This window comes from Saimiri boliviensis, chromosome 2 (assembly GCF_048565385.1).
Source record: "Saimiri boliviensis isolate mSaiBol1 chromosome 2, mSaiBol1.pri, whole genome shotgun sequence".
Lineage (NCBI taxonomy): Eukaryota > Metazoa > Chordata > Mammalia > Primates > Cebidae > Saimiri > Saimiri boliviensis.
Genome location: NC_133450.1, coordinates 216,544,520 through 216,563,027, shown reverse-complemented (window position 1 = coordinate 216,563,027; position 18,508 = coordinate 216,544,520). Strand labels below are relative to the sequence as shown.

General features: G+C 37.5%; 1 protein-coding gene and 1 pseudogene across 6 annotated transcripts in view; one reads left to right on the top strand and one right to left on the bottom strand.

The window, feature by feature from the left end:
• The window catches only part of DENND1A (DENN domain containing 1A), a 546,222-nt gene that overhangs the window by 74,889 nt on the left and 452,825 nt on the right, over positions 1-18,508 (top strand). The window lies entirely within an intron of this gene.
• On the bottom strand, positions 17,681-18,323 carry LOC101030491 (phosphatidylinositol-glycan biosynthesis class F protein pseudogene; annotated as a pseudogene).

Here is an 18,508-nt window from a genome sequence, read left to right as displayed (position 1 = left end):
TCAGAGTAGAAAAAGTCTCACTCCCAAGACTTTACAAGAAAAACCCCTCTTTGTTGATTTATATATATATATTTTAAAGGAGCTTGACATCTTCATCAAGTTCACAGTGGGCTTGCTTTGTTTGCTTTCTCTTGAATGCTTGATAAGATTTTTCTTCTATTGTTTTGTGCAGCAAGAACAGATCTTTCCATGGCTGGGGTGGGTTTTTTGTAAATCCACAATATGGTCATTGTCTGGTGGTGAATAATTGTGGCTGCTTTTTGTACAACCAGAACTAAGGCTTTGGCTGTGAACAGATTCCTTCTTAGCGTGAAAAGGGACTAATCCATGTAAATACAGCCCCAAAATAAAGCTTTACAGAAAAAGGGGAAGGCCGCTAAGCAGGAGGGCACAGGTCAGCAATTTAACCTTTAACCTAACAAATAAGAAGCATGAAAGTTCCAGAATTGGTTTACAAAAGAAAGCTCCTGTGATCTGTCAGTTTTTCTTTTCAGGAGGGAACTGGGTGAGAGATCTGACTGACAGCTAGTGCCTTTTAACTGAAGACTGAAATTAACTGCCAAATTGAAACTTGAATATTTGAAGGAGAATTTTCCTTAAATAAATTGAGATGGCAGAATAGGCCTTATAAGCACTGGTCAGGGTCTTACATGGGATTTTTATCCTGGAAGGGGATTGGGGAAAAATAGGCATTGGACTGGACTACCTTAAGGTCCCTTCCAAGTTTAATAAAGAGAATGTGGTCTGACTCTTACCAGTCAAATTAGACGTGAACTTTGCAGTTTAAGGCCAGATGAAACTCTTTCCCTTCTGTAGTCTTATCACTGATACCCTTTGTAGACTCTTCATGGCTTCATAAATTAATTGCAGCCTTTACTAAAGATTTAAGAGCTTTTTGTAAGTGTTATTGATGTTTTCCACAAAACATTAATTACAAAAAGATACCCATCTTGAGATTTCACAATATGTACAACTTTGGCCCAGTACATTATGAGAAACTCTCTTGTGTGGTGCCAACCACTGTAAAGCGGAGGACATAGGCTTTCTTTCATGTACTGCTGTTTTGTTCCACATGCTTAGGCATTATTAGCAGATTCAACTGAGTGAGCTAAAGCAACAGAGATGAAGTATAGGTGTTCATTAGGCAATGCTGCGGGGGAAATGGGAAGCTGTGAAAAATGAGGGATTGCCTCGTCTGTTCCATGGGCTTGAAAAGTTAAGAAAATAAGGTTTGTGCACAGTGGTCAAGTCTTACTTTTGTGCTGTTGTACTTATTTACAAATTTGCAAACAGTTTGTATTTATTTAATCACAATAGATAATCTTGTTAATGAGTGTCAGTTTTTGCTTAAAGCATAAGGCATCTGATGTCAGCTGTTCTAGCTCACTATGGAGAATTCTGTAACTGATAGAAATTTTAGTTACTGGGAATCATTCAGATTAAAAAGAAACAATGAATGAATGTTTCTCACCAAGTATGGACGTGACTTTGATTTAAGGATTAAGGCTCCCTGTAGAAGAATAGAATAAAGTAAGAATAGGAATTAGACTATGTAACAAAAAGAAATGTCAGGGGTGATTCTGTTTTAGTTTTTCAGTTTTCCATGGTATATTTGTTTAGGTTGTCTAAAATTTGTTCTAAGGGCTTATTGGCCTGCCTTAGTTTCCCTAAAGTATTTAGAGACCAGAGGCAACGTAGTGTTGCAGATTAAAATGAGCGTAAAGTTAAGTGGCCACCCTCACTTAGCTCAAGCGTGCACCTTCTCTTTCCTAACTGATTACGGTGACCTCCTAACTGGCCTTTATGCTTTCCTTTACATCCATATTTAATGCTGTCATCTGAGCGATCTTTTAAAAACACAGCTGAGACGATAGCATTCCCCTTGTAACACCTTTCTTTGGTCCTCTATCACCTCAAGCTAAAGTCAAGCTGGTTAGCAGGGCAAATGAGGTCTTCCTTGTACCATCCTTTCTCTATGCCGCTTCATCTTAGCCCACTCCTCTCCTCTCCTTCTAAAAACGCATTTCCTAATATGTCCCAACGAAATTTCATATATATTTTTAATTTCCATATCATATTTAGCTTCCCCCAAATGTAAGAAGGGCTGATATCTTTAAAATGGGAAATCTAATGATGATGGCTTTGAGAATTGCTAGCATTTGTATAGGCTTCACACTTTGTAAGTCTTTCCATGTTCTTTTATTTAATCTTCACAGCAATGAGGCAGAATGGGCAATGTTTTCTGGGAGATGCTTGGTAGGTATTTGAATGGAGGGATGAGTAAATGAATGAGTACTCTGTGGAGTCAGAAAACTGGAGTTACAGTCTAAATTCTTACTAACCATGTAGTTTTGAATAGGTAATTTAATGTCTCTGAACCTATTTTCTAATCTGTAAAATTAGGTCTATACCTGTCTTGTTTGTCATACTATATAGTAAAATAATGAAGTAATGTGTAGTAAATAAAAATAGCATTCAAAATGTAAACCCCATGCAAATATTAGTTACTGTTGCTAATATTCTTAATTTATTCCAAGTTCTGTAAATGAAGAAAAAGTGTTCATGGATATAGATTGATTGATTTAATGACTAAAAGGACATCAGAACTGTTTTATATATGTAAGCTTAAGGTGTAAGCCTATTTTGTTAGCCTACAGAAAGCTGTATACTCTTGTTTCCTTTCATAAAGAAAATGTCAGGTTTGTTAGTAAATGCTAACAAAGGAGAATGCATAGTGTTTGGTAGATGGATGTTCAAATGCAGTGTTTAGAAGTTCCTTTTTGCTCTGCATTCTTCCTGGGTTGGCGCTCAAGAACCTTGGGGGTATATTTGCCTTTTAGCTCTGTAAACTACACATGACTATTTTAGTATGTTATTATTTTTGTATGCATTTTTTGGGTATGCATTTTTGTATGCTGTTATAATCCCTGGCATAATCTTTCCTCCTTTTATTTTTCCTTTGTCCTTACTCCCTTGGTTTATGTGTATATTTTTAATCTTTTAACTATAAGTATTTTTGCAAGTCATCTCAAACTGTTTATGGAATATGGTGGATTATAAATTCTCCCAGTAAGATCTTAGTCACACCTTGGTTTCTACTATCGCCTACAGACTGATCGTTTCTCAGCCTGTATCTTTGGCCCTGACTCTGGAGTGCCAGACCTGGGTCCTCCGCTCTCTGTCTACAGCTGTTTCTCTATCCTCCATGGGCATCTCAAATTGAATTTAACCTCCTCCCGCTGACCAGACTTCCCCTGCACTGCCAGTCACCCAGCAAAACGAAATGGAAACGTTGGTCCTAATCCTAAACTGTTCCTTCTGTCCAGGGTCTTGTTGAAGGGCATTTGTTCTCACTCACTTATTCATGCCAGAAGCCTGAAAGTCATCCTAGACTCTCATCCTACATCCAATTAAACCTGAGTATTTTTTAAAGTTTTTTTTTTTTTTTTGTTAATGTCTTTTTGTTTTTTTTCCTTTTTGTGGAGAACACAGTCTCACAATATTGCCCAGGCAAGTCTCAAACTGTTGGCTTCAATCTATCCTCCTGCCTATGCCTCCCTAAGAGCTGGGATTACAGGAATGAGCTACAGCAACAGGCTAAAGTTTTAAAAAAAGCTTTAGAAAGATTTTAAACAATATCAAAATTACAGAAAATTTGTAATTCCACTGCAAATAATTTTTTCTTCTGCACCATTTGGGAGTAAGTTGCTATTCTCAACCTTGAATACGTCAGTGAGTTTTTTTTTTTACTGCAAACAAGGTGATTCTCTTGAACAACCGTAATGTGGTATCAAAGTGAGGAAATTAACATTGGTATTGTTCTACCATCTAATTCTCTGAGTTTTGGCGCTTGTCCCAGTAATGTTCTTTAAAGCAAAAGGATTCAGTTCAGCATCAAAATTGTTTTGGTTTAATGTTTCTTTAGTCTCCCTCAGTCAGGAAAGATTGTCAGTCTTTCCTTGACTTTCGTGACCTTGACATTTGAAAGTTACAAGCCTCAATTTGGGTTTGTCTGATGTTTCCTTATGATTAGATTTAGGTTAAGCTTCTTGAGCGGAAATATAGAAGTGATGCAGTACCCTTCTTGTTAAATGACATAATGCACAATTTTGATTTGGCCCTTTACTGGTGATGAACTCTTGATTACTTGATTAAATAGCATTTGCCAAGCTTCTCTACTGAAAAGTTACTCCTTACTTACTCCTTTGTAATTAATAATTGTTTTGGGGGAAGGTACTTTAAAATTATGTAAATACTCCATTTCTCATGAAACTTTCAGTTTATTTATTTGACCTTGGGCTTCTCCTTTCTTATTCACGTTGTTACTGAATTGTTGAAATTATTTGAGTGAATTCAATTATTCAATTGATTCCAGCTTTGATCAGTAGGAGCCAGCTTGAAGGGTTCCTGCTTTCTTTTGACCAGTGCTCATCATTCTCTGGACCAGTGTCCTTCATTGCTTTCTGGCACAAGATGTTCTATGCTCATCTTGTGTTTTCCTCAGCCTGAAATCTGCCATTTTCCCAAGGTTCTTTTTGGTGGAGAATGCTATTTAAAAGCCAAAATTTGGATTTTATGTGTATTCACATTGCTGTGGTGGTGTTGCTGCTTCTAGGCCTTCTTAGTGGTCAGGGTCAGAGAGTACATCTGTATATATTTCTGTATCTATCTGTGTTTATTGAAAAGTGTGAGTCCATACCAGTACTTATAATTTCAACCAATATCACGGATTCATTCGTTTTCTCCCTTTTCATTTTTGTAACTTCCTTCTTCAGCAGTGAGAAGCCTGGTTCTTGTTATCATTAATATATTTACTTATTTGATTAATCCCTTATACATGATAACTCTGTCATATGACTGCTACCAATGCCTACCCAGTGTGGATGTCCTTCTTAACCCAGCTGCGACTCTGATACCCTGTGTTGCTCTGCCTCTTCTGCCTAGATGTCCACCTCATCCACCTTGGTCTTTGACAACCCATGCCAGGCTGGTCCTTCTGTATGGATGCCTTCTTCACTTTGGATTTTGACACCCTGTGCATGGCTGCCATGCCCTTCCATGTTGTTTCCTGCCTTATCCTCCTTGGGATCTGACACTACCAGGTGGCCCCTGAGTGGAAAGTTCCTTCCCCTGCTCAGGTGCTCTGACTTAACATGGACACACTTCTCAAACTGCATTGACACTGACATCCCCTGCCATGCAGCTGTTCCCTGTGGTTGACTGCGTATCCCTGCCTGGGCTTTATTTCACTCTCTTCTGTGGGCACCCTGTCACAATAAGGTTCTGGCACCCTATGCTAGGTTGCCCCAGACACTGTGGGCACCCTTCTCACACTGCTTGAACTCTGAGTCCCAATATTGGGCAAGCATCCTATGTGGGTGCTGTCCTTACCCACTCTGGACCACTGTGGCTACTTCTCACCAAGAATGGATGTGTACTTCGACTTAAGGATTAAATTGTCAATTAGGAAGAGAAAGTAAAGTTTAATTTCTTGATATTTTTCCTATCTTTTTTTCTTCCTTGTTATCCAATTCATTGCCGTTGACTTAGTTCTGGCCTGCCTTATTCTTTTTTTGGATTACTGTCAATTGTTATTGGTTTGTTTTGTTTGAGATGGAGTTTTGCTCTCGTTGCCCAGGCTGGAGTGCAATGGCCCAATTTTGGCTCACTGCAACCTCTGCCTCCTGGGTTCAAGCAATTCTCCTGCCTCAGCCTCCCGAGTAGCTGGGATTACAGGCATGCGCTACCACGCCACGCTTATTTTGTATTTTTGGTACAAATGGGGTTTCTCTGTGCTGGCCGGGCTGTCTCAAACTCCCGACTTCAGGTGATCTCCTGCCTCGACCTCCCAAAGTGCTGTGATTACAGTTGTGAGCCAACAAATGTGCCCAATTGCTTAATTGATATTCTTAGCTGGAATCTTATCCCTTCCAACCTCTCTTCTTCTGTCCTAATGTCATCATAATATGTGTGTTAAACAAATATAATCATGCCAGTCTTCTGCTTAAACCTTATAATAGTCAGGTCTTTGCATGGCACATAAGGCTACTCATGACTTGGCTGAACTCTCCTTCATTGTCCCTCACCACTCCCTGTCATTGACCTGTGCATGAGCTGAGTCACTTTAGTCTATTTTCTTCCATACCTTAGCATCCAGTCTTTCTCTTTTCTGTACAATCTCTTTCTTCCTATTTTCCCGGTTTATTTCCGTTGTCCTTTATAACTTAGACAAGGTACCATCTCTTTCAGGAGGCCTTCTCTAATTCTCCATTTTTTTCTGTTTACCCTTACTTCCCCCCTGTGCCACCATTCACAGACTTAGATAGATGCCCTCCCTCTTGACACCCTGCATATTGTATTATAATTGTCTTTTCTGTTATTCTTGAGGGCAGGAAACTTCTTGCTTGAATTGTCCCTTGAAGAATAATCCTATTCAGTAGGTAGCTAGCTAAATGAAGAGATATTTAAAAATATCTCATTTAGTGGAATTTGTTATGTCCAAATAAGCAAGGCAATGTTAGTATCAGTTGTTGATGAGGCTTTTTGAAACAGCTCCATTTACATAGAACTGGACATTATAATTGTATTTTTTAGAGTGGGGTTTTATCTATGGTTACATTTACTTCTAGAGTATCTCCAGGGATTTATCTTGTTTTTCTTAGCAAGGTAGAAAAAAGATTTAGAGTATTTCAAGGATTGGTTCATTATCTTCTATTTCCCATCTACTGCATTTATTACTACTTTGTATGTGGTAGGCTGTTGCCTTTGTCTGTACTGTCTCAGTAGCTGATAAGATAAAGATAATATTTGACCAAGAGACAGAAGAGGAGAGAGAAACTTCATTTGAACTGTTAACTATTTGCTTAAATTGATTAAATCAGTGGCTTCATTTTTTGTTTTACTTTGCTTTCTGGGTCATTTTGAGTTTTATTTTAAAATCTGAGACAAAATATACAACATCTGGGTCCTATTATATGTAGAAGTTCTTTACAAACATTGTGATTGGGATCAAGGAACAGTCTGAAGTTCCTGGGCAGGAGAGTCAGCTGAGGGCTAGGATGAGTGTTGCTATTTGTGTTGAGAGACCAGGAGGGCTTAGTACATTTTGCCAGCAGAAATGTACTAAGAATGATCTTGCTCAAAATGAGATAATGCAGTGGATCAAAATGGATTTGTCAATACTTTAATCTGCCTCAGTTATTGCTGTGTAATACTCGTTTCACCCATGGTTTTTCTTTTCTTGCAAATTAGATGTACAGTGTGAATGACTCTCTAAAGGTGATGATATATACTATTATTCTAAAGGTGATATATATATAAATTTTTTCCCCTGAAAATATCTTAGAAGTAGGTGTATTATAAATTACCTAAAAGAAATGCTTCTTAATCTGTGAAATTTTCCAGCCCATTGAGAAGAACAATTAGCTTTTTTGAGAGACTGGCATCTTAGGATAGAAAGATGTCTCTTAGTATTGCCCTGGAGTGCTACTGAATAGTTTCTTTACTCTGTCATTGAGTCCTTATTGTGCCAAGAAATGAATCTCTTGGAGGCTCTCACAGAAAGATTTGTTTTCTAAAATCTGAGCGCTAGCTAGAGCTCATTTTTTTTTTTTTTTTTTTTTTTTGAGACAGAGTCTCACTCAGGCTAGAGTATAGGGGTGCGATCTTGGCTCACTGCAACCTCCGTCTCCTGGGTTCAAGTGATTCTCATGCCTCAGCCTCCTAAGTAGCTGGATTGATTACAGGCACCTGCCACTATGCCTGGCTAATTTCTGTATTTTTAGTTGAGATGGGATTTCACCATGTTGGCCAGGCTGGTCTCGAACTCCTGACCTCAAGTGATCTGCCCACCTCAGCCTCCCAAAGTGCTGGGATTATAGGCGGGAGCCACCATGCCTGGCCTAGAGTTCATAATTTCAATGTCCACCATTTAGGGGCTTTTTACAAAAGTGTTGCAAATGAAATATTCCCCCCACTTCTATTCTTTTGCACAACAGCTGTGGATTCAACCTACACTGCCTTGTTGATAACTGATCACTGGTTATTTATAATAAAACTTAAAATGAAAAAAAAAATATCTTTGGAAGGTTTTTTTTTTTTTTTTTCTTCTTTTTAAAATGTACCCTTATCAGCCAATGCTTTTGATCTGTGTCATGCTATTAAAATGCAGGTTTATAGGGTGGTGTTTTCAGGATGTTCCTGAGAATCAGTCCTGAGTTTCAGTATTCCCTATGCTGCTGTGGTAGATAAGGTGAGCATTCTTATTTTTAATTGCTTTAGTTTCCTAAATGTTTAACTGAAGCCTGTCTCATAAGTGCACTGGGAATGTGCTGTTACATTCATTAGCATGGCTTTGGATGGCCTGAGTCCATGACAGACTGGCTTATACTTATTTCTATAATTATTCATAAATTCAAACAAGTCTTTGAGGGACTACTTAATGCTGTGGATATAAATAAAACACTTTCTTTTTAAGGAGTTTACATCTGATGAGGGAAGTAAGTAGTCAACCAGTAGCCATACGTTATTTGGGATAAATAGAGACAGGCACAAAGTGTTGTGGCAGCTCAGCAGAGGGAGCAGGGAGCAAACAGTTTTATACCCAGTTGCTATGGAAATCTATGTATACTTAGCCTCTCCCAAGGCACCCTAAAGTCTCATCCTTACATCAGCAGCTCAGACCCCTCAATCTCCTGAACTAAATCAGGCTTAGGTGAGGATGAGACACCTTAGATACGACTTCTTAAGTATGACTTCTCAAATACAGGCCCTCTCAATTTGTAAACTAAATAGAAAAGTTATCTGCTGTCCAGCCCCTACCACCACTGCTCTTCCCCAGAGTGTAATGGCAGGATGGGCAGAAGGTAACTGCTGTAGGTGCTGATCATCTAAAAGGAGGCCAGCAGGAGGCATGTTGGAGCACAGGGAAGGTCCTGCGCCGTAGCAGTTATGAAATATGGCTGGGCAAATGTTGGAAGTTTCCTGATGGAGACTCAGTCCTGCTCGGGCCTGAGAGTGGCTCAGCATGCCTCTTAGTTCTACCTTCTGTGCTTTTGGATTCTGAATCATCCTTCTTTAAATAAAAGAGAACCTGTGTCTGCAACTCAGTAGTTTCCTCAGTCTGCTTCTGGTCTGTAAAGTTTAGTGATTCACCGGCCTATTTTTTTCATTTGTATTTTCTTTGTTCCTTTCAGTCCAAGCTGGCTATGTTTCTCCCCATAGGAGCCTCTTAAAAACTCCTTTGTTGTCCTGTGAATCTGTTGGAGTTTACTCCTTAATGTAATATTCATACCCACAAATGTCTTTGAGATAAGCCCTCCTTTTCTACTTTGGTTTTCTAGTGAGACCACTGAGGAATAACAGTTATAAGCTTCTTAGAAGCACTGTTGTTTAGCTGAATGGTTCTCTATGGTACCACCTTAGATCTTTTGGAGGTCTTAAAAAGAGTTTTAAAATCACCCCCTTAGCTTTTTCTTATCCTGAGAGTACTGGGGATTTGATCTTTACCCAGGGGCCATTTCTTACTTTTAACATCATTTGTTGTCTGGAGAGGCTAGAAATGAGTAAACAAATTGAGTTCTATACATAGAATAATAGTAATAAAAAGGAACAAAGTATTGCTATACTCAACAACATGGATGGATCTCAACATAATTATCTTGAGTGAAAGAAGCCAGGTAAGAAGAGCACATACTTTCTGATTCCATTTATATAAAATCCTAGAAAGTGCAAACTAATCTATAGTGACAGAAAGCACACCAGTGGTTCCGTAGGGATGGATGGTAGGGAGTACAGCAGGAGGAATAGATTATGGAGGAGCACAAAAAACTTTAGGGGTTGATTGATTGTGGCGATGGTCTAATGGATGTACACATATGTCAAAACTCATCAAATTATACACTTCCATGCTTGTGTTTTCTTATTTTTTTCATTCTTGTGTTGAAGATGTGTCTCTTGGAAGCAATACATAGTTGAATCTTTTAAAATCCAGTCATCTTACCTGTATTTTTTACTGAAAATGCTTTTTTTTTTTTTTTTTTTTTTTTTTTGAGACGGAGTTTCGCTCTTGTTACCCAGGCTGGAGTGCAATGGCGCGATCTCGGCTCACCGCAACCTCCGCCTCCTGGGTTCAGGCAATTCTCCTGCCTCAGCCTCCTGAGTAGCTGGGATTACAGGCATATGCCACCATGCCCAGCTAATTTTTTGTATTTTTAGTATAGACGGGGTTTCACTATGTTGACCAGGATGGTCTCGATTTCTTGACCTCGTGATCCACCCGCCTCAGCCTCCCAAAGTGCTGGGATTACAGGCTTGAGCCACCGCGCCCGGCCTGAAAATGCTTTTTATGCTTCATTTTCTTTCTTCCTTTCCTTTGGATTACTTAAGCATTTTCATCATTCCATTTTTTTTCCCTTTTATAATTTGGAACTTAAATACTATTTCTGTGCCTTTAACTGATACACTGAAAATAATGGTGGCTTTGACTTAGTAAAACTTATTATATACGAGTCACTGTTTTATATGCTTTACCTATATTAATTCATTTAATCCTCACAAAAACCCTATGGGATAGATACTGTTACTGTCTCAGTTTTACAAATGGGGAAACCATGGTGTGGCGAGCTTATGTAATCTGTCCAAGGCCATAGAGCTATCAAACGGTAGAGCTGGATTTGAACCCAGGTCATGTGCTTTCAGTGTCCATAATGTTAACTAATATACACGTGCCTCAGAGATATTGCAGGTTCAGGTTTAGTTACAGACTACAGTAAAATGAATAGTGCAATAAAGTGAGTCACACAAATTTTTTTGGTTTCCCAATGCATGAAAAGTTATATTTATACTCTATTATTGTCTACTAATTGTACAATAGCATTATGTTTAAAAAGGTACATATCATGATTTAAAATATTTTATTGCTGAAAATTGCTACTGGTCAACTTGTAATCTTTTTGCTTGCAGAGAATGTTGTCTAAATGTTGATGGGTATTGACTAATCAGGACGGTGGTTGCTGAAGGCTGGGATGGCTGTGGCAGTTTTAAAAAATAAGACAGCAATAAAGTTTCCTGCATGGATTGACTCTTCCTTTCATGAAAGATTTCTCAGTAGAATGTGATGCTCTTTTGATAGCATTTTACCCCCAATCGAACTGTCTTCAGAATTGGTAACCTCTCAAATGCTACTACTGGTTTATCAACCAGGTTTATATAACATTATAAATCCTTTCTTGTCATTTCAACAATGTTTACAACATTTTCACCAAGAGTAGGACAAGAAAAGATATTATTTGCTCATTTGTAAGAAGGGACTTCTCATTCATTCAAGTTTTATTATGAGATAGCAGCTATTCAGTCCCATTTTCAGGTTATGCTTTTAGTTCTGGTTCTCTTGCAGCTTCTACTACATCTGCAGTTACTTCCTCCACTGAAGTCTTAAATACCTCCACATCATCCGTGAGGGCTGGAATCGGCTTCTTCCAAACTCTTTATAATGTTGATATTTTGATCTCTCACAAATCACAAATGTTCTTAGTGGCACCTAGAATGGTGATTTTTTTACAGAAGGTTTTCAATGTGCTTTGCCCAAACCCATCAGAGGAATTACTGTCTATTGCAGCCATAGCTTTATGTATTTCTTAGACATCAAAGTCAAAATTACTCCTTGATCCAGGGGCTGCAGAATGGATGTTGTGTTAGCAGGCATAACAACAACCTTCATCTCCTTGTATATCTCCATCAGAGCTCTTGGATGACCAGGCACATTGTCTTTTTTTCTGAGCAGTAGGTTTCAACAGTGGGTTTAAACTATTTATTATGTTGGTACAAAAGTAATTGTGGTTTATGCCGTTACTCAGTGGCAAAAAGCAGAATTATTTTTGCACCAACCTAAATAGTAAATATATGCTGTAAAAAGATGTGCTGTCTTCCAAGCTTTGTTGTTCCAATTATAGAATACAGGCTCATAAGAACCCTAGGATTTTCAGAGTGGTCGATCAGTATTGGTTTCAATTTAAAGTCACCAGCTGCATTAGCCCTAACAAAAGATTCATCCTTTCCTTTGAAGCTGATATTGACATCTCCTCTCTAGCTATGAAAGTCCTAGATGGCATTTTCTAATACAAGGTGGTTTCATCTACATTGAAAATCTGTTGTTAGTGTAGCCACCTTTTTCAATGCTCTTAGCTTGAACTTCTCAATAACTTGTTGCAGCTTCTACATCAGGATTTGCAGCTTCACTTGGCACTTTTTTGTTATGGAGATGGCTTTTTTCCTTAAACCTCATGAACCAAGCTCTGCTAGTTTCAGACTCTTCTGCAGTTTCCACACTTCCCTCAGCCTTCATAGAATTGAAGAGTCAGGGCCTTGCTGTGGATCAGGCTTTTGTGTAAGGGAATGTTGCGGCTGGTTTGATCTGTCGAGACCACTAAAACTTTCATGTATCAGCAGTCAGGCTGTTTTGCTTTGTTATCATTCATGTGTTCACTGAAGTAGTACTTTTCATTTCCTTCAAGAACCTTTCCTTTGCATTTGCAATTGGGCTGTTTGGTACAAGAAGACTAGTTTTGAACCTATTTTGACTTTCAACATGCCTTCCTCACTACTAAGCTTAGGGAGGTTCAAGGAAGAGAAAGATGATAGAATGGCTGGTTGGTGGAACAGTCAGAGCACACACATTTATTGACGAAATTTGCCATCTTATTTGGGCATGATTTGTAGCACCCCAAAACAGTTACAACAGTAATATCAAAGATCACTGATCACAGATCACTGTCACAGATATAATAATTTTAGAAGTTTGAAATATTGTAAAAATTACCAAAATGTGACACAGAGACATAAAATGACTTGCTCTATCTAGGGCTGTCAGACACTTTCAATTTGTTTTTTAAAAAAAAAGCGGTATCAATAAAGTGCAATAAAACAAAGTATGCCCATACAAATCAACAGTTTCTGAGAAATTTTTGCATGCTTATATAACTTTAATTGGCATCTTTACCCTCCTCCTAGACAACATGAGGATGTAAATTGTTTTAACTTAAATCATTCCCCTCTCTGTTTATATGTTTTTATTGTTGTGTTTTACTTTAAACCTGTAAGGCATTATTGATTTTTTTATATAACCAATGCTTGTTTAGATTTATCTGTGTATATTCTATTTTCTTTCTTTCTTTTTTTTTTTTTGAGAGGAAGTCTCGCTCTGTCATCCAGGCTGGAGTACAGTGGTGTGATCTTGGCTTACTGCAGACTATGCTTCCCGGTTCAAATGAGTCTCCTGCCTCAGCTTCCTTAGTACTGGGATTACAGGTGCATGCCACCATGTCCAGCTAATTTCTGTATTTTTAGTAGAGACAGGGTTTTGCCATATTGGCCAGGCTCATCTCAAACTCCTGCCCTGAAGTGATCTGGCCACTTTGGCCTCCCAAAGTGCTGATTACAGGCGTGAGCTACTGTACGCAGCCATTTTCTTTGTTCATTATGTCTTCTTGCATTTCGGAGTTTTTCCTTCTGGGCTAATCTTCTTGCTTGAATCACATTCTTTGTTAATGGCAAATATCTTAGTTTTGTTTATCTGAAAATGTCCTTATTCTAACCTCATATTGGAGTTGTCATTTCATTGTCTTCTGGCTTCTGAATGTTGCTGTTGAAGTCTCTTTCCATTATAATTAATATTTTTGTTTTTTGTTTTCCAGTTTATCAATGATATGTGTCTAGCAGTGGAGTTTTCTTCTTTTATATCTTGATGAGGACCAGCTGTTTGAATCTGAGGATTTAGAACTTCCTCTTCTTTTGGAGCTTTGATTACACATGTGTTTAACATTGTCTTTTTGTCCTTTACAGTTTTTAAACATTTTTTGTGTGTGTTTTCAATCTGTTTCTCTTTCATACATTCAATAACTTTTTCAAGTCTTTCTTCCAGTTTACTAGTTCTCTCTTCAGCTGTGTCTAATTGCTGTTAAAACCATCAATTTATGGCCTGGCACAGTGGCACATCCCTGTAATCCTGGCAGTTTGGGAGGCCAAGGTGAAAGGATTGCTTGAGGCCAGGAATTTGAGATCAGCCTGGGCAAATAGTGAGATCCTGTCTCTACAAAAATGTAAATAAACAATAAGCCATTGATTTATTGTTTAATTTTAATTATTTTCAATAGGTTTCTTGAGATATAATTCACGTACCACACAATTTGCCCATTGATAAAAGATATAATTAATATTTTTGGTATATTATTTAAATTGTGGAGGTGTATGTGTATATATAAAACAAAATTTTCCATTTTAACAATTTTTAAGTATAAATTCAGTGGTATTATATTCATACTGTTGTGCAGCCATCACCACTATCTGTTATTAAAATCTTTTCATCACCCCACATAAAAACTTTGTAATCATTAACAGTATAATTTCCCATTTTCCCCTTCTTTTCAGCCTTTGGTAATCTCTAACCTACTTTCTGTCTCTATGAGTTTGCCTATTCCAGGTTTCTCATATAAGTGGAATCATATGATATTTGTCCTGTGTCTGGTTTGTTTCACTTACCCTAATGTTTTCAAGATACTGTAGTGTGTATCAGAGCTTCATTCCTCTTTATGGCTGAATACTTATCCATTAGATGTATATACTCCATGTTGTTTATTCATTTATCTGATGGACAATTTGGTTGTCTCCACCTTTTGGCAATTGTGAATAATGCTGCAATCCACAATGTCATTCATTGTTGGTGTCTGTTTGCATTTCTGCTTTCACTTCCTTTGAGTACATACCTAGGAATGGCATTGCTGGATCATATAGTAATTCTATTTTTAGCTTTTTGAGAAACTGCCAAGCTGTTTTCCATAACAGCTTGCACCATTTTATATAGCTAATAGCAATGTGTGAGGTTCCAATTTCTCCACATTCTTGTCAGTGGATATACTGTTGTCCATCTTTTTTATTATAGCCATTCTAGTGGGTGTGAAGTGATATGCCATTGTTATTTTAATTTGCCTTTCCCTAATTCCTAATGATATTGAGCATCTTTTAGTGTGCTTCTTGTATATTTTCTGTGGAGAAACATCTATTCAGTGACAGGGTCTTTTAAAAACTTACTGGGTTATATAAGTGTTCTTTATATGTTCTAGATACTAGTCTCTTATCAGATATATGACTTGCAAGTACTTTCTCCCACTTTGTAGGTCAGCTTTTCTCTTTCTTTCTTTTTTTTCTTAAATTTTTTAAATTGCATTTTAGGTTTTGGGGTACATGTGAAGATCATGCAAGATTGTTGCATAGGTACACACATGGCAGTGTGGTTTGCTGCCTTCCTTCCCCTCACCTGTATCTGTCATTTCTCCCCATGCTATCTCTTCCCACCTCCCCACCCCCCCGTCCATCCCCCATTTCCCCCCAATGGACCCCAGTGTGTAGTGCTCCCGTCCCTGTGTCTAAGAGCTTTTCTGTTTCTTGATAGTGTCATCTGAAACACGGAAGTTTTTTATTTCAGTGAAGTCCTGTTTATCTAATGTTTCTTTTCATGTTTGTGCTTTGTTATGGTATCTAAGAAACCATTGCCCATCCTAAAGTTACAATGACATCCTAAAGTTATGATGGTTTATTTCTGTGTCTTCGTCGCCGTCGTCTTCTTTCTTTTTTCTTCTTTCTTCTTCTTCCTTTTTTTTTTTTTTTTCTATTAAAGATTTTAGCTCTTACATTTGGGTCTATAATCCATTCCTTTTTTTTGATACAGGTTTTCACTTGATCACCTAGGCTGGAATATAGTGGCATGATACAGAGGTTGCTAACTGCAGCCTCAGCTTTCCAGGCTCAAACAATCTCTGCAAGTAGCTGGGACTGCAGGTGTATGCCACCAAACCCACCTAATTTTTGGGGGGTGGGTAGGGAGAGATAAGGTTTTGCTATGTTGCCCAGGCTGGTCTTGAATTCCTGGCTCAAGCGATTCTTCAGCTCATCTTCCCAAAGTTCTGGGATTAAAGGCGTGAGCCACTATCCCCAGGCTATAATCCAAATTGAGTTGATTTTTATGTATGCTTATAAGGAAGGATTCTATCCTTATTATTTCAAATATAGATAGTCATTTACTTCTGTACCTTCTGTTGAAAAGTATTAATTCTCCATTGAGTTGTTTTGGTTTCCTTTGTTGAATTTTTTTTTTTTTGAGACAGGCTCACTCTGTTGCCCAGGCTGGAATGTAGTGCCACAATCTTGGCTTACTGCAACCTCCACCTCCCAGGTTCAAGAGATTCTCGTGTCTCAGCCTCCCAAGTGGCTGAGACTACAGATGTGCACTACCATGCCTAACTAATTTTTTTATTTTGAATGGAGGTGGGGTTTCCCCATGTTGGCCAGGCTGGTTTCAAACTCCTGGCTTGAAGTGATCTGCTCACCTCAGCCTCCCAGAGCACTGGGATGATAGGTATAAGCCACCATGCCCGGCCCCTTATTGAAAATTAATTGATAATTATAATTGTCAATTGCAGATATTTATTTCTGGGCTTTCCATCCCATTCATATCCTTATGATAAGGACTACACTATCTTTATTACTGTAGATTTTAAAATTGAGAAGTTTGAGTCCTCCAATATTTTTCTTTTTAAAGATTGTTTGACTATTCTGGGTCCTTTGCATCTCCATATGAATTTTAGTATTAGCTTATCAATTTCTGCAAAAAGCCCAGCTGGGATTTTGATAGGGATTTAATTGAATCTATAGATTCATTTGGGGAGCATTGTCATTTTAACAGTATTGCATTCCAATCCCTGAATGTAGGATATTTTTCCATTTATTAAGGTAACGTTCAGAGTTTTTTCCCCACAATGTTTTGTAGTTTTCAGGGTATAAGTTTTATAATTCTCTTGTTAAATTTACTCCTATTTTTCTTAATCTTTTTGATGTTATTGTAAATGGAAATTTTGAATTTCATTTTTATATTGTTCTTTGTTAGTGTATAGAAACAGAATTGACTTTTAAAAACACTGATCTATTACCCTGCAGATTTGATGAACTAGTTTATTAGTTCGAATAGTTTCTGAGTGAATTTCTTAGGATTTTCTTTGTGTAAGATTATGTAATGTACAAATCAAGGTAGTGCTATTTCTTTCTTTCTATTCTTGATGTTTATTTCTTTTTCATACCTAATTGCCCTGGCTAGAACCTCCAATACAATGTTGAATAGAAGTGGCAGAAATGAATATTCTTTTCTTTGTCCTCATCTTAAAGAGAAACATTTAGTCTTTTACCATCATTATGATATTAACTATAGATTTTTGTAGATGCCCTTTATCATCTTGATGAAGTTACCTTTTGTTTCTAGTTTGTTGAGTGTTCTTTTTTTTTTTTTTTTTTTTAAGTCATGAAAGGATGTTAGATTTTTCAGGTGCTATTTCTGTGTCTTTTGAGATGATCTTGTGATTTTTGTTCATCATACTCTAGGTATGGCTTATTACATTAATCTATTTTTGAATGTTAACCAACCTTGCATTCTTGTTTTAAAAAATTCTGTAAGTACTTTATTTTAACTAGAAGATACTATCTCCAAGGAGTTTCATGATTTAAAAAGCTGCAATTAACATCACGTTGTAACTACATAAAACACAGTGCTGTAATGGAACTACTTGACTTTGATTATATACATTTTACATAGCTCTATGGAATCTATGTAAAGGAATATTTTCTCCCTTCATTCCAATTAATTGTTCTTGTATAGAAATTGCTTTATATTCCAGTATATCCAGAATGGTGAAATAACAAGGCCAACTATGTGGCTGAAGCTCGCTCTAAGCATATAGGAGATGGGCCATAACTGCCATGGTTTTTTCCCACTCAGTGATATTGGCAGTGCTTCAAGCTGTGCTTCTACAAAACTACAAATTGTAATGCTCTGGAGACTATTTTCCCAAATGGCTGCAATTCCATTTCTGCTGAAAACTCAAAGCCATGCTTTAGATTTGGTCCTAACAAACAAGACACAGTGGTAAAAGTAGACAAAATGACTGCAAATAAAAATGTTTCCAACACCAGCTCTATTAGCTCCATATAAAACAAAAATTACCTGAAAGAAGAAACAGGACAAAAGAATGTCGTTACAGGATTTAAAAAATCAAGTTACCTTATTTGATAATGTACTTTTTAGAGGATGCATTTGGTTTCATACTAAATATGATACTAGGTTGATAGCAACTACAAAACAAGAACATATGTACAACCATGTCAAGTATGTTTACAATATTGAGAAGTTCTCCAAGAAGAATGATAGAATGAAGACACTAAGGATAATTGAAAATATGCATAAAACATGGATAAGGTAGTTTTTTGATGCCAGTGTCTTTCATGGTGTTTTCTTGAGTGGCTCTCTCTCTCTCTCTTGAAGGGAAGGGGGTTGGGGAACTGCTGTGTTCTACTATCATGTGGGAAGGGCTGTCCTGGCCCTAATGCAGGTACCAACCTTGAATTCTTAGGATAAATCTTACTTGGTCATGGTGTGTAATCCTTTTTCTTTTGTTGCTAGATTTGGTTT